Genomic DNA, 15,398 nt, shown 5'->3' with positions numbered 1-15,398 from the left:
AGGATCTCTCCTCACACCTGTCAGCATGGCAGACACATTGGCTTGACAGCACAGAGAAACGAGTCCTGCTGCCAGAGAGCTCACTGCAGCCTTCCCCAACCTGTCTAGAGCTGGATCCAGCCTGAGGCATCATATACCCTACCAAGGCTGCAATCCCGTACACAGTCCCCTAAGCAAGTCTCATTGAACAAAGTCAGATTTACATCTGAGTACACATATATAGGATGAATCTTTAGGGGTGCAATCCTGTGCATGTTTAGACAGGATGTTTTCATCTCCATCACTTCCAGCATCATCCATACAATGTTCCCCAGCCCCATGATGGCTGGGAATGCTGGGAACTGCCTGAATTTTCTTTCCCTAAACATGCATAGGATCATACCCTAAATGTATTTTACAAAGCTACAGTCCCATGAACTCACTGAGATGGGGAGTAACGTCCACCGAGCTGACTTAAACCATCAGGGCCCTGTGTGTGGACACTTAGCTGGGACTAATCCCAATTTAAGGTAAGGGCACCTGCTGCGGAGCAAATCTGCACCTATCAGCCTGCAAAAGAGCATCACAGCTCAGCAGACACAGTCCCGCGATGCAATCGTTTTCCCATTTACTCGGAAGTAAATCCCATTCATTTCAATGGCATTTACTCACTGGCGAGTGTGTTCCCGAGAAGGCTTATCTCTGCAAGACATTTCTTCATCTGAGGGCGGCTGTTTCCACTGAGAACGGTCGGAAAGGCCCTAGCCGAGCACGGGGGCACCGGAGAAAGGAGCCCCAGGGTCGACGTGCCCAAGCGGCAGAGGCTGCGAAAGCCAGCCACGGGACCTTCGGCCCAGGCGGGCGAGAGGAGCCTCCGCCGCCCCGCTGCGCGAATGCTGCCACGAAGCCGAGGCCGGGGCCGGGAGCTTGCCCGTTGCGAGGCCGTGAGCGGCGCTTTCGCCTCGCAGAGGCGCTTCCCTGCCCGACGCAGTCACTGCGCTCTCGTGCTCCTTCGCCCACGGGGCCTTTCCGCGACCGCCCCTCGTGCTTCTCAGCCTTTCTAAGTGGATGCCTTTCTTACCCGGCTGAGAGCGAGGCGCTAGCAAGTCCCGCGGGAAGCCTTCTGCAGAGGACCTTATGAAGCCGGGCCCTAGTTTTGCAGCCGTGCCAAAACGGGTAACCAACGGCCCGCCTACGGCGCAGTTGCAACAACCTGCGGTTAACCCGGGTGCGTGCTCTGCGTTGCAGCGCCTCTGCCCTGGGCGCTCCTGCCTTTGCCCTGCCGGGCTATAAAGCTGTTAAGGCCGCACCCGCAAGCGCACTTCCCGGGAGTTGACCTCTTGCAAGTCCTAAGGATTTTGTCTCAGGGAAGGCGCAGAAGGATGTGGCAGCGGTGCCTTTTCCTAGCTCCTTCTTCCCAAATGCCTGCTTTATTCCTAAACGCAAGTTGCTGGTCCCTCTTGCTCACAGAAGCCTCAAAGGCCCCTACGGCCTGGCCCCCTTCCCTGCTTTACCAGAGGACCCGTGTAGATAATTCAAAGGCTGGAAACAGATAAAATGTCCACTAACTGGAAGGGACTCAGCAGGAGCGCAGCGCTTTGCACACAGATGGCTCCAGGTTTGGTCAGCGATATCTCCATGCAGAGTCAGAAAAACTCTGGCCTGAACCCTGGCGAGCTGACGGCCGCTGCCAGCCAGCTCTCCTGGGCTAGACGGAGCGTCTGGCACAATTGGCTGGTTTAGCACAAGGCATTCTTCGAAATCTAATCTCATTGCCCCCGCGATGTATTTATTAATCATTTCCTTTCATTCCACTGCACTTCTACTATTTTATAATGATATTTGTATACTGCTTAATTTAATAAAATCTCCAAGCAGCTGGCACCTAAAATATTTTTATATCATTGTCTAACATACATTCTTAAGAAATAATTGCAGCTGCAATTATACTAATTAATACAATGCACTAATAATACAGCAACCGCACCCCAGTAACATAGAGAAGCAAGCTTGATGGTCAATTATAAGTGGGAGAAAGCTCCTTCCAGAGATGTCTAAAACACACCACATTTCCTGCCTAAACTTCCCCAACTGCCCGGGGCGAGGGGGACTAGACGACGAGACGACTTTTTCATAGCACCTTCTCTAACGTGGCTTCCCTTTCATCAACTTATCTTCCCTGCACCCTGCTCTTCTCTAGACTTCCCTTTTTGTTTGTCTACTGCCTGCTCAGCTTTCAGCCACTCTCTCTCTCTCCTTATTACCTCATCTACCTTTCCTTACCTTCGTAGCTCTCTTCTGCTTCGATTTCCCTTCCTTAGCCTGCTCATTCCTGTATGTCAGAACAATTTACAGTAGTGTGTCTGTCTGAGAAATCTGCAACAGTCCTTTCCCTCGCAGAATTTGGAATGGTAACATACTGTTGTGCATTCTCTAAGCAGCTGGAGTACGTGGCAGCATTTTGTGAATCAGGAATCAGCAGTGTCATATATAATACAATTTTCAATTCATTATTTGCCTGCTTCCTAATTCACCACCAGCCATTTGCTTTTATCTTGTAATATGTCTCATTCATGTTTTTTGGTTTCTGTCATACTCAGGACTTTTTCTAGCCAGTAATATGCTACCAACTACAGCATGCACCTTAAAAAAAAGATGTTCAGTGGAACATGGATCCCCCCCTCCCCGCTTTTTCAATTGGCACCTGCCCAGCTCCTTGAGGGCAAAGATGTGCAAATGGCTGTTCAAATGTTTTGGGCTACAATGTCCCTTTCACCATTATCCCGGACTGCTGCCAGTTGAAGGCCAACACATCTTCAGGGCCACAAGTTGTCCACCCCTCCTTTACAGAACACACAACAAATTTACTGAAGATCTTTTCTCACCTCTACATATTACAGCATAATAAATCAATGAAGCCAATTTGGCTTTTGAATGTGTGTCAGTGAGATGAAAATTTGCACAGAAATGTGTTAGAGATCCTTGCATGCAGCAGCCCGTGTCTTATAGGCAGTACTTTGGAAATTATCCTTCCCCGTTAGAAATCAGTTTCTTTAGCAACCTTGTTTGAAAGCAACACAGTACCCTTTGTGCTAACTGTCAACATCCAGTTATCAATTTCTCTTTAATACTAGCAAATAACGCAGCAGCCAAGTATTTATGATGGAGGAAACATTAATCTTCACAGCACCTCTAACACTATACCCTGGAACTCCATGTGACTACTTATTCATAGGAAGTGAAACTACAGGAAAATGTATATCTTGGATGGGTTATTTCTATGTTTTGGAAACTGGAATTTGCTCAATGTACTCTGCCCTGTAGCATTTGCAAGCGCAAGGCTGGCTGCAAATTTAGTCATGGGAATTCACGGAACTTAAATTGGTCTTGACTAGCAAAAGCCCCATTGGTTTCACTGGCTCTGGGTTAACATGAAATCTAGATCCAACCCATACAGTGTAGCTGTACAGAGTGACAATGTAAATGTGGATTGCAAAAGTTCTTCAGAGAAGAGCCAGTGAGCTCACTATTCAAAGTTACTCCAGTTTGAGTTCAGAGCAGGTTCATCTGTCACTGGCTCTCTGCAACATCAAGCATTGACTTGGCTTTCCCTTCACAGTAGAAATGCTATTGTGTCATCTGTTGGGGAATGAATTTATTTATTACATTTACAAATCACTTTCCCCCCTCTTGTATGGAGCCCAAGGCAAATCACATGTTTCCCCTGCTCTTCAGTTTATCTTCACAGGACCCCTATAAGGTCGGTTAATGCCTGGCCCAGAATCACCAAGCGAGTGTCAAGGCCAAATGGGGACTAGAAACCAAGTCCTCCAATGCCTGGTCTAACACTCCAACCACAACACTCCACTGGCTTGAAAATGAATTTCTTCCCCATTCTCATATTTTGCTTTACTTATAAAGTCCCCTGAAATTCATTCATTCACCAGAACTTCAGTAGCTCAGCTGGCTGCCATCTGCACCCTCCCCAGCCCACCCAATTTGGGCATCATTTTTCAGAGGCTCATGTAAAGGTGGCAGATCCTTAGCAGGAGAGATGACAGACTCAACATGCTGGGCATTCGTATTGTTAATATCAAATTTCAGCTCTGCTCCAAAAGGCTGCATTCACACGGCCTGGTGGTGCCCTCAGCCCAGACAACTGTTCCAAAAAAGATGATGGTGAGTTGGAGTGGGGTCAGATTTTTCCATTTCTGTAGACCCTCACATTTAGAGGTACAAGGGAAATTACTAGGTCTGGCCCATGCAGCCTTTTCTTTATCTCTATCCTGGGCCCCTGGATTTAGTCCACAGAGCCCTAAATATCCATTTCTGAAAATGGATGGTTTCCCCTGTCCACAACTTTAGTGCCATGTAGGGGCAATTTTAAACCTGCGAAGAAACCTGGATTAATCCTGGGAGAAAAAGAGTTACGTCTCTTCCCATGAACCGACATCTCCTCCCCTCCCCAAAATATCTCCCACTGCATTGGCATGGGAGAAGGGGACTTCCCATTGATCTGGGATGACCACAGTCAGGGTGCATATTAATTTATTTGAGATGATCCAGATGAGAAATTAATTGGAAGACATTGCCTCCTGTGAAAGTCAAGCAAATTGTAGGAATGCTTGCTAAACCTGCATGTATCTGTATAAATTAGCATCTACAGATTTGATACAGATTTGTGTTTTATAGGCAAACCCCTGAATCTTTTTAGAACCAAGCAACACCCTGCCTCTGGAACATGTTCGATGCTACAAATTTTGCTTTAATAGCCCAAAGCTCAGACCAGCAGACTATCAACTCTGGCAAGTTACAGTCCAAACCTTTATGTGTCTATTCAAAAGTAACTCTCCCTGAATTCAGCGGAGCTTACACCCTGGAATCTGACCATGCGGTTGCATCTTTGGAATTAACAGGGGAGGGAGGGAGGGAAGAGTAAAAACGAACCAGAGTTTTCCAACACCTTGGGAAGCAGTTTTTCCTGTCTGGCTCCCAAGTAAGAATCAACACTGCCATCTATTGGCGTTTTGCTAGCACAGCTTGTACTTGAATAATCATTTCTCATAAAGAGAACAGCTCAAGAGAAAGAACAGCTTAGGAGACGTCTAGAGTCTGATAGACTATGAATTGATTTCCATTTTGCACAGTGTCTTTTGTTTTCTCTGGAATTTCAGTGGTACACTGTCTGTCTGAAATATGCAAAGCAAGGTTTCAGACATAACCGATTTGTGCTGTGCAATCCTAAACAATCATATTGTAAGCCGCCCCGAGGTTTCGGCAAGGGGCGGCATAGAAATGTTATAATAATAATAATAATAATAATAATAATAATAATAATAATAATAATAATAAACACTATCTTGCTGAATGAAGGCCTCATAAGAGCTCTGTGGACTGGACCATGCTTGAATGGTTGGGGTGTTGCTTGAAATTCAAGTTCTAGGCCCCACTCTGTCATGATGATCACTGGGTGGCTTCGGGGCTGTCACTGACTCTCAGCTGTACCTACCTTACAGAATAAAATAGAAAAGAGGAGGGCCCCCTTGGGTTCCTTGCAAAAGGGGAAAAAAGCAGGATATAATGTAATGTAATGATAGTAAATCCACCTTATCAAGCATTCTTTGAAAAATCTAAGCAGTCACCATGTACTTGGTTGTCTACTGACAAGTCACGTGCAAGAAGCAAAGAAAAATCCTAACTTCACATAAATGCTGTTAGGATTTGAGTTGATAGTGATTCACTAGTAATGGGGTTGTGGTGGATGGCTTGATGAAAGAGTTAATCCAGCCACTGTGCAAAAGGCAAATTCCACGCCGGAAATCATTAGAAAAGGAGTCAAAAACAAAGCTGCTGGTCTATGTTGTGATCAGACCTATGGTACAAATCAAGTTGCAGTCTTCCAGTTGGTGCAGAGATACTATATGCTCTTCATGGCCATTTCCACAGGCAGCAGCTGTGTTGGTCTATTGCAGCCAAAATGATAAAAAAAGAAGAAGGATTTTGTAACACCTGAAAGACACACTTCATCTAATGCATGGAGTGTTATGGAGAGTTCTAGTCTGGCATACCGTACATGAGGTGGTGGTGGTGGGTGTGGAAAGCGGGTGGAGAGCATTGTAGGCAGAGCGGTCTGAAGGAAATTGAATGAAAAAGTGAAAGTCACATTACTTGTATTTGTCATTCATAGTACAGTTGTTGCAGATTACACAACAAATACATGGGGAAAGCCAATTCACACACACACACACACACACACACACACACACACATAGAGAGAGAGAGAGAGACAGAGAGAGAACATAAACCTGGAGCTCCATGTAGTCTATGAAAGTTTATTCAACAATAGATTTGTTAGTCTTCAAGGTACCACTAGATTCTTTGTTATTTGTACACACTTGGTTATCCCAGAAAGAGTGTGAATCAAACTTAAACAAGCATATATCATGTCTAATATGGCATCATTGGTATAATTAATTTATCATCCAATCCTTCGGATATTTTGTTAGAAAGAGGTTCCACAATTGCCTGCCTTTCCCAAGCAGCCATGACTGAGGAAAGCTGAGGCTCTAATAGGACTGTGCCCACAGATAATCAGCAGATATTGAGTTCACTTTTGAGAATACATTTAGGGAAAGGATAAATTGTGCTGAGTGAAGGAGGAGGAGGAGAAGAGGAAGAGGAAGAGATCCGTGCCCATCTTTAGTACTGTTTTGGGCACCAGGCAAAAGAAACAAAATTGTTCCAGCTGCGTATGTATTCAAACATGCCATTCCATACTAGAAAGCCATATAGAGTCAGCTATAGTCTTTGGGAGGGTTAAAGTTCACTGGAGACTTTCCATGGAGTTAGGCACACACAGAGAGAACTCCTGGATCATGCGCTGCAGGAGTGTTCGGTACCAGCCACCATAGAAAGCTGCAAGTGCAGATATCAGGGCTAGCTGAAACTTTCTTAGGGTCCTGTTCTTTATTATGATAGATTCTTTGATGCATTCCACATGGCACAACAGCCCAGCATGGCTTAATGGAGCTGCATAGATTTTTTCATGCCACTTGCAAGCATCTTGGCTTGCTGTAGTCTGATGTGTTGTGCGATTATGGGTTGTTTGAGGGAGTAGACAAACTCTCAAATAAACCTAAAATAAATTATGGGCTATCTGAAGGCTGTCTATGACCTTGAACAACCTACAAAGATGGGTTTGCACCACATTTTGTATATTCAAAATGGAGGTTCTTCTAAACCCCATGGGAAAATTAACTCATGGAGGCTTAGTACCAGGTGCAAAGAGCAGCTCTGTCTTTAAAGTGGTGGAAAAACAGTGGCCTACTTCACAGGGCTGCTTCGAGAGTAAAAAGGTTAAAAATGTAAAGTGTTCATAAATATAATCTGGTCCATAAAAAGTAAAGTTGGTGATAGGATAAGAAGATGGGTTTTTTCCTGTTCTCTCCCCCACAATTACCTATTACTACATGATCAAACTGTATGCAACTGTGTTTGAGACAGAGTTGTGCCCAAATGACCTCTCAAATTTCTCCACTCTGCAAGAAGGGTGGATGCTTTTGAACTGTGGTGCTGGAGATGATGGTTGTGCATCCCATGGTCTACAAAAATCACAAACAAAGATGTCATAGACCAAGCCTCACCAGAAATATCACTTGAAGCCAAGATCACCAAACAAAGACTGTCATACTTTGGCCATGTCATGGGAGCTGACTCACTCAGAAAGTCAATCATGCTGGGAGTGATCAGTGGGAAAAGGAGAAGGGGCTGCCCCAGCACCCGTTGGCTGGACACCATAAAGAAAGACACTGGGGTGGACATGGCGGTCTGGAAGGAAGCGGTGCGAGACACAAAGGCATGGAGAGCAATGATCCATAGAGTGGCCAAGGGTCAGACATGACTGAATGGTTGACGATGGTGATTTGTGGGTAATAAAATTGGGGGAGGGCAGCGGTCTCACCCAATTTCTCCTATACTTTCTCACAGGTAGGGTTTCACACTGGTGGTGGTGGGGATTGCAACATGGCTCCTTTCTTTTTGCCTTAAGGTTTCTTTCTTGGGGTGGGGAGGGGAGGTTTGCTGCAACTGCAAGTGAAAACAGCAGCAGCTGAGGGGGAGCGTGGACCCTGCTTGGCATCCTGCACCCACACCCTGTGCTGAGCATTGTCTGGGAGCCCTGCGACTGCAGGGAGATGGAAAGGGGAATGAGCCACCATAAAGGGAAAATGGTGAAGATTCAGAGAACACCCCTCAAAGTGGCATTTTATTTCTGGGAAAGGGTACGAAAAGTCACAGAGCATTTCTGAGAAAAATATCTTCTGAAAGGCCATTTTATAAGTCATGTTATAAGTCATGCATTCCTCAGCCACTTTACAAGGCATCCCAGAACCAGTCCTTAGGAATTGTTCAGAAATTCTTCTCTCCTTTGAATTTCTTTTCAAAAGTTCTTTTCCATCAAATTAAATGAGAATGTTCAACTAATATATATGTGGGAGAAATTTTCAGCAGAACACTCTTGAAGACCCACAAGAACTGCGTGGGAAACTATGTAGTGTGTAAAATGGGGCAGGGGAGCACCTAAGCACAGAACAAGCTGCAACTTGCGTAACATTTGCACAGTCAATCTGTTGTGAAGCCTGCATATGGAGGCATCACCCGCTCTTAGTGCTTAGCACTCACACGCCACTAGAAGGCACTAGTTCTAAGCCTAAGGCTACAACCTGAAGCATAACAGCTCCCCGAGAGAAAATATGTTAAAATAGATGGGCTCAATTCTGAATAAGCTTGGTTAGAACCCATCCTTCACGCAGTGTCCTGGGAAGGCACAGTTTGTAGCTTGTGTGAGCGCATGAGTCAGTCTGCAGGTGGGGGCTGAAAGGCTCCGGTCAGGCTCAGGAGAAGGTCTCCTGTAAAGTGAATGGGTCTTAATTCACCCATTCAATGGGTCTTAACTGCCCACCTAAGACCAAGCCACTCCAAAATGCTCTGCATTGCCACAATTACAATGCTTCGTAAAAACATAAGTTTAAACATTATGTTATGTTTAAACATAACATTTAAAGCATATTTCCCCCTCTCTGATGCCAGCTACCGCCAAGATTGCAGCCAAGTGTAGAGGGACTGGGGAAATACGCAAGATGGGGGCGGCATATAATATTAACTAATCCCTGCTAATAAGCATGTGCTGGCGCTGCAACCCTGCGAGCCCTTGTTCCAGTACAGCACCGGCTATGCAAGCGCTATAGTCTGGGTCAGTCCTGCTAATTGGTCCCATCTGCTCTGCAGATGGGCCAGGAGGAAATGTTTTGTAAATGGGAAGCCCATGGACATATGGACTGAAGAGCAGGGAGCCCTGATTGCTGCATGAGTCCATCTGAGCTCCCCTCCCAGGGTCTAAAACGTCCAGGATGACATCCGTCTTCCTCCTTAAAGTAAAACCCAACTGGCCAAAGCTATTCTTTTCCAACCTTCAAATAAAGCCAGCTTGGACCAGAGTCCCTTTGAAGTCAGGACAGCCAGAGCAAAAGGGAGAAGACCCAGCCCAAAGGAAAAAAAACCAGAAAAGCTAACAATGGCCCATGACATCAAAGAGTACCTGAAGGATGACTAAAGGCCCTAGAATGCTTCTCAGTGAACAAGGCCCTTGGGCTTTGCGGAGCAACCATTTCTGTTACTGCTCTGCATTCTCCCCTTGATTGCCTGACCTTTCCCCTCCGATGTTGCTTCCTCCCCCCTCCCATGAGTAAGCTGCCGGGTGCTGGCTTGTTGCCTAGTGTGGCTTTTGCATTTGGACCACAGGGCTGTTGACAGAGTGTGCTAATTGTGTCCAATGAGAGAGAGATGTATACATATACACACACACATATATGCAGTGACACTAATTGTTTCTAGTACTAGAGGTCAATAGATTGTAAATGGCCAGCTGGAGCAAGAGGGGCACTTCTAAAGAAGGGGAAGTCACTTCTGTTAATTAAGCAGAATTGAATGGAGGGTCACTTCCATTGCAGATAGGATTAGGAATTATCTGTAATGGATAACCACCCAGGGATAGATTAAAGGGCAGGAGGTGGAGCTTTATGCTGGACACACACAGAGACTGACTCCTTCCAAGAACTGTATAGCAGAACCAGAGTAGTGAGCAGAAAAGGCTTCATCTAAATCTGCTGGTCGATCTCTGGTTGCTTGCAGGAGATCTGCAAGGATTTCTGACACTCAACTGTTTAACTGGCAAAGCAACAAAAATATCCCCCTCTTATACTTTAACAGTCGAATTTACATCACTCCCAAAAAGGCAGTTTCAGATAAGCAGGAGTGGATTTTTATATGGAAGTACTGTGATTTCCACTCATTTTTCTTACTCAGAACAGATTCCAGGGCTCAGAATTCTTTAATTCTATGAGCGTGTCTTTTGCCGCAAGCACAAGAAATGTGCATCCCAAAGGCTTGAAGTCTGCCTATCCTGTGGCAGAGTGTGAACCTCCCTGTTCCCCATTCTTCTTCTTCTTTCAGCATCAGAGTGCAAAAGTGTAATTGGTGAATACAACAAATCATTCTGAGTGCATTTCACACAGCAAACACACCAAGAGCACGATGACCATGAAAAAATATGTTTCGATGAACACTCTTATTTATTTCAGTTTCCAAAGCAATTCACTGCAAGGCCTTTGCTTGCGCAACTCATGTCTGTCTGATGAGCTCTTTGGGGATTTGATTTGTTTGCACAATAGATCCAACATTAATGGAAGAGGATCTTCAAAGTATCCATAAACAGGACAAAATGGCAGCCTGTATGGATGCATGCCAATTGTAATGGATGGGCATCTTGCAGAAGGTATTCCACCCATATAAGTCACCTACATGGTTCTGCTCATTTCAACCATTCCCCCCTCCCCGCCATACAACCATCCTGTACGGAGGTTGACTCACTCACAGTCACTCAGTAATCTTCATGGCTACGTAGGTCTGTCTGCCTCCACCTATCTTGAAAACCTGCATTGGCTAACTTGAACCAGGTTCCAGCTATTGTTGATATTGAACTGCCCGAACAATTCAGGGCCAAAAATAACCTACCCAGCAGCTTTTCTCTGTATTATTGTTCTTTATTTCATTTCTATACTGCCCCACAACCGAAGCTCTCTGGGTGGTTTACAAGAGTAAGCACCAAATCAACCCCAAGGTATCCCCAGAAGGCCTTATTGGCTGTTTAGTGCCCAACAGCCTGTCATCAGGTGGGAGCACGTCAGTGGCCTTTCTTGATAGGAGCATCACCCTCAAGAACACCTTTCCCACCTGTGGTTCGAGAGGTAGAGATGACAGTGGGCTTTAGACCCGTCTTGAAAAAGCTTTCGTTCACTCAGGCTGGCCCTGACATCATTCACCACGACACTGCTCTGTTTTACTGTTTCTGTTGTATTTTTTAAAAAGGGTTGGGTTTTATATTGCATTGTATGTATTTTCGATGTAAATCACTTGGAGATCCGGAGGTGTCAAGCGGTAGAGAAGAAGTGTCAACAATAAATGAATAAAGTGGTGCTCTCCAAATATGTTGCACTGCAATTCCCATCTGCCAATACGATCATTGTGTAGCCCAGCACATCTGGAGAATACCAGGCTGGGGAAGGCTGAAGATGGGATTTGCATTGTGACCTCTCCAGTCCTAAAATTGCACTGACTTCACTGACTTTCAGGTCTGTCTTTCCCATGATGGGTGCTAAGCTTTTGTAGGGCTGAAGCATAAGTGAAAGAAGCAGTGGGCTTGTAAATCTGCTTCTAACTCCTCATGGGCTGCAGGCATTTCCGTCCTCCCTTTTAAAAAACAGCTGTTCTCCAGCACAAGGCTTTTCCAAGGAGGAAGGCACGGGGATTCAGGTTTGGGGGGCTCACATAAACCCATTCACTTGAGCTTCAGTTCAAGGAAAATAAAGCTAAAGGAGCATCCACAAAGCCAAATCAACTGGCAGTAGCATCCTTCGGCACAATCACCGGAGCAAGATGGCTGCAGCCTCAGGCAGTGCTGACAGCAGCAACCCAGCGCAGCCTCGGGCACGACAGCAGCATGACCTGCAACGGTGCCTGCAAAGATCTCTGCCTCCTTCTCCTTCTAAACATTTATCTTTTTTAAACCTTAAAGCACTGGGGTGCTGGGTTTGCTTCCTGTTCGGATCAGGAGGCAGACAAAAAGGAAAGACGTGCATCCTGGCCCCGCCCAGTTATCAGCTCTCCACACAGACGGCTCCTCTTTGCGCTCCCTCCCTCCCTCCCTCCCGCCCTCAGCTTCTAGCTTTGCTTTTCCTCTCCTCTCGCGTGTCTTCCTTTGCCGTGATATTTCCTCCTGCCTCGCAGAAGACTAACTGCTTCACTCGACCTTTTGATGGATCAGAAGCTCCTGCAGCCATCGGATGCCTAGCCGCATCCCCCATGGCAGCTGTTCTGTGGTAGCACCGAAGGCAAGTCCTCAAATTCTGAGATACGGCCTCAGGTCACAAAATGTCGGGGCTTGTTGCACTATGAGGTCCGACAAGCACCAGTGCACTCCCAAATAACAATTCTGTCCTGGCGCTCTCAGTGCCCTAAGTTATCATATCACCAGCAGATTTAACGTTTCCAACTGTTCAGCATCTCTCTCTCGCTCTCTCGCTCTCGCTCTCTCGCTCGCTCGCTGTGTGTGTATGAATCTGATCAACACTCTCAGTGGTATGCGCCCCTAAAGATTAGCTTAAACCGGGTTCTTCACTTTATCCAAACATTGTCTCCCACATTTCTATATTTTGGTTTCTTTATGATGTGCGCTACATATTGTGATGCAGATAGAAGGTTAATCATGTTACTGTTGGGGGATGCAAAGGGAACTCGTGGGGGAATGAAAGGGTTGGGTGAATCAGTGAGAATGGGGCTGTCGCCGGCCTGCTATGAAACTGATTGATTTTATACTTGGCCGTTTTTCCTGCAAGGGACCCAGGGCAGTTTACATAATCCGCCTGTTCATTTTATCCCCACCACAACCCTGTAAGGAAGCTTAGGCTGAGAGTCAGTGACTGGCCCAAGGACACCTAGTAAAAACTTTCAGGGACTAGAACCCAGATGTCCCAAGTGCTACACCACGCATTGTTTTAAATGCATGATTAGCATTTTGCTAAACTATTGGCTATGAAAGCATGCATTGCTTTTAAATAGTGCACATTTAAAAATCAGCAGGTTGATCACACTGAAGCATGGTAGCAAACACAGGGATTCCATGCAACATTAGTCCAACTTGGATCCCTTTTATTTCTATGGGACTAATCTAAGTAGGACCAACTTTGCATACAATCCTACATCTACAGATCATGCTGCTCCTAAAGGTGCAGAAGCAGTCGCTCTTTTTTTAAAGTTGGCAATATTGGGAAGAATTAGACGCAAGGCATTTTTTCCCCTCGGCAGGTAGCCACGCAACCTTTAGCACTGACGTGGGCAGAGCAGAACAGCTCCCGTTGCCTGCTGGTCTGGAATGCATATAGCTCTGGTCTTACAGCTGTGGATGGAGGACTGAAGGATGCCCTTCAAGCAAAGCACATCTGTTCCTAGGTAACACAAAAAGGCCAAGACGGAAAATGTTTTGGAGATAATATGGAAAATGTATCCATACCCAGGTCTGTTAGCACTCAGCATAGCACAGAAGGGATGGTAGCTCTAGATAGAGAATTCTGTGGCCTTAGCAACAGCTCAAAGGGAGCTTCCTTCGCAACAAATGACTATTTCTGGAAAAATGCGACATTCACCTTCCTGCATTTCCTTCAGTGATTTAAAACTTATTCTTTCCATTGAAAATAGCATTCACCCGTAGACAAGTCTCCCATGCACGTCTGGGGCTTCAGCATGGAGCACATGGACGCCATTGTAGCCAGCGGTCACCTCCCTTGGTCTCCACCAGGCTTTTTGTTCTCCTGCTTTTAATTTTGCTTCTTAAGGTCTTTAAGTTTTTCTTATTTTTAACTGGAAGGCTGGCATGCTGCAAAGTGCTGTCCTCCAGCACCATCTTTTTTGGGTTCAAAGAGGAGTCACACAGCTGAGATTTAGGGATTGTAACTCTACAAGAGATTAAAAGGAGTCTGGATTTCTCTGAACCTTACCAGTGGAATAAACTGTGCAGCAGATCAGGTTATTCTAAGTGGTAATAATTATGCACACTTGCAGATTGTTTTTTCACTTTGGGGTGAGATTTGTGTGAATTCACATTTGGACTTCTGCATGTTAGTGCTTCTTTGTTCTTGTGCTGGTGCAGATTTGAACTAACTTGTGCTAGTGGAAGTTCTCATACATCACCCCACAAAAGTCCATTTCTACCAGCAGACAATGTAAAATGAACCCTACACTAATGAGCCCACGAATCCTCCCTCTGCCTCTTCCTCCAGCCCAGACAATGCGGCAGCAAGGCGGAGAAGTGGCAGGTCTGCTGCATCCCTGGTTCTGTGCCTGTCAAGCAAGCACTTGGAGCTGTGACGAGGAAGAGGAAGAGGAAGAATCGGAAGAGCAGCAGCCGGCAGCGTTGCCAGGAGGTGAAAGCAGACTTGCTGAGGGAGGGGGCTCATTGTGGCAGTCTTGCCCTGAAAAGCCTGGAGTGGCTCCCAACCCAGGTGACTGGCGAGGATTGGCAGAACTTCTTCAGCTAAAAAAACAGGCCTAGGAGGTTACGGCTAGGCCTACAGGGGACCTGGAGGAGTTGGCTGTCTCTTTGGCCCCTGCCTGACATCCTGCAGCTTCCCTGAGGACCCTGAAAAGAAGCCACAGCAGCCAAGACCTCCCGGAAGCTACTTTAGAGGCTTGACTTAGGGTCTTATGGGGGACACTTTATTGACTGCATTTGTAGCCTGCTTTTTGCCTGCAAGGAAGTTTACCTAATCTTCCCCTCCATTTTTATCCTCACAACAACCCTGCTAGGTGGATTAGGCCAAGAGTTGGTGACTGGCCTAAAGTCACTCAGTGAGTTTTATGGCAGAGGGAGGACGAGTCTCAGACCCAGTTCAATACTCCAACCACTAGGCCACACTGGCCTCCCCTCAGATGGTCTTGTGCATTACTTCAGTTGTGAAGCACACCGTTAACAATTCTCTTCTCCCTCACCACCGCTACTCCACATGTCACAACTGCTTTTACGTTCCTGAGCCACTGCAACAGAGCCAACCCCTGATTTTTATTCTTATTTTTTAAGACCTGCTTTGAGCACGCGCAGTGTAAACGCACTGAAATCATCGCGCCATCGGGGCTGCAGGAGTCACACGGGGTTGGCCAGCCGGTTGCGGAGGCTTTGCCGCTGCCCGGCACCTGCTGCTCCGCAGATCCTCATCTCTCCCCCTCCCCAGTGGCTGCAGGACCCTGGACTTTGGCCCCCGGGTCCAGCCCGACGCGCCACACCCGGCGCTGATGAGGCTGCAGTGCACACT

The sequence above is a fragment of the Varanus komodoensis genome, unplaced genomic scaffold, assembly GCF_004798865.1.
Source record: "Varanus komodoensis strain SLA01 unplaced genomic scaffold, ASM479886v1 scaffold4, whole genome shotgun sequence".
Taxonomy (NCBI): Eukaryota; Metazoa; Chordata; class Lepidosauria; order Squamata; family Varanidae; genus Varanus; species Varanus komodoensis.
This window is presented reverse-complemented; position numbering follows the sequence as displayed.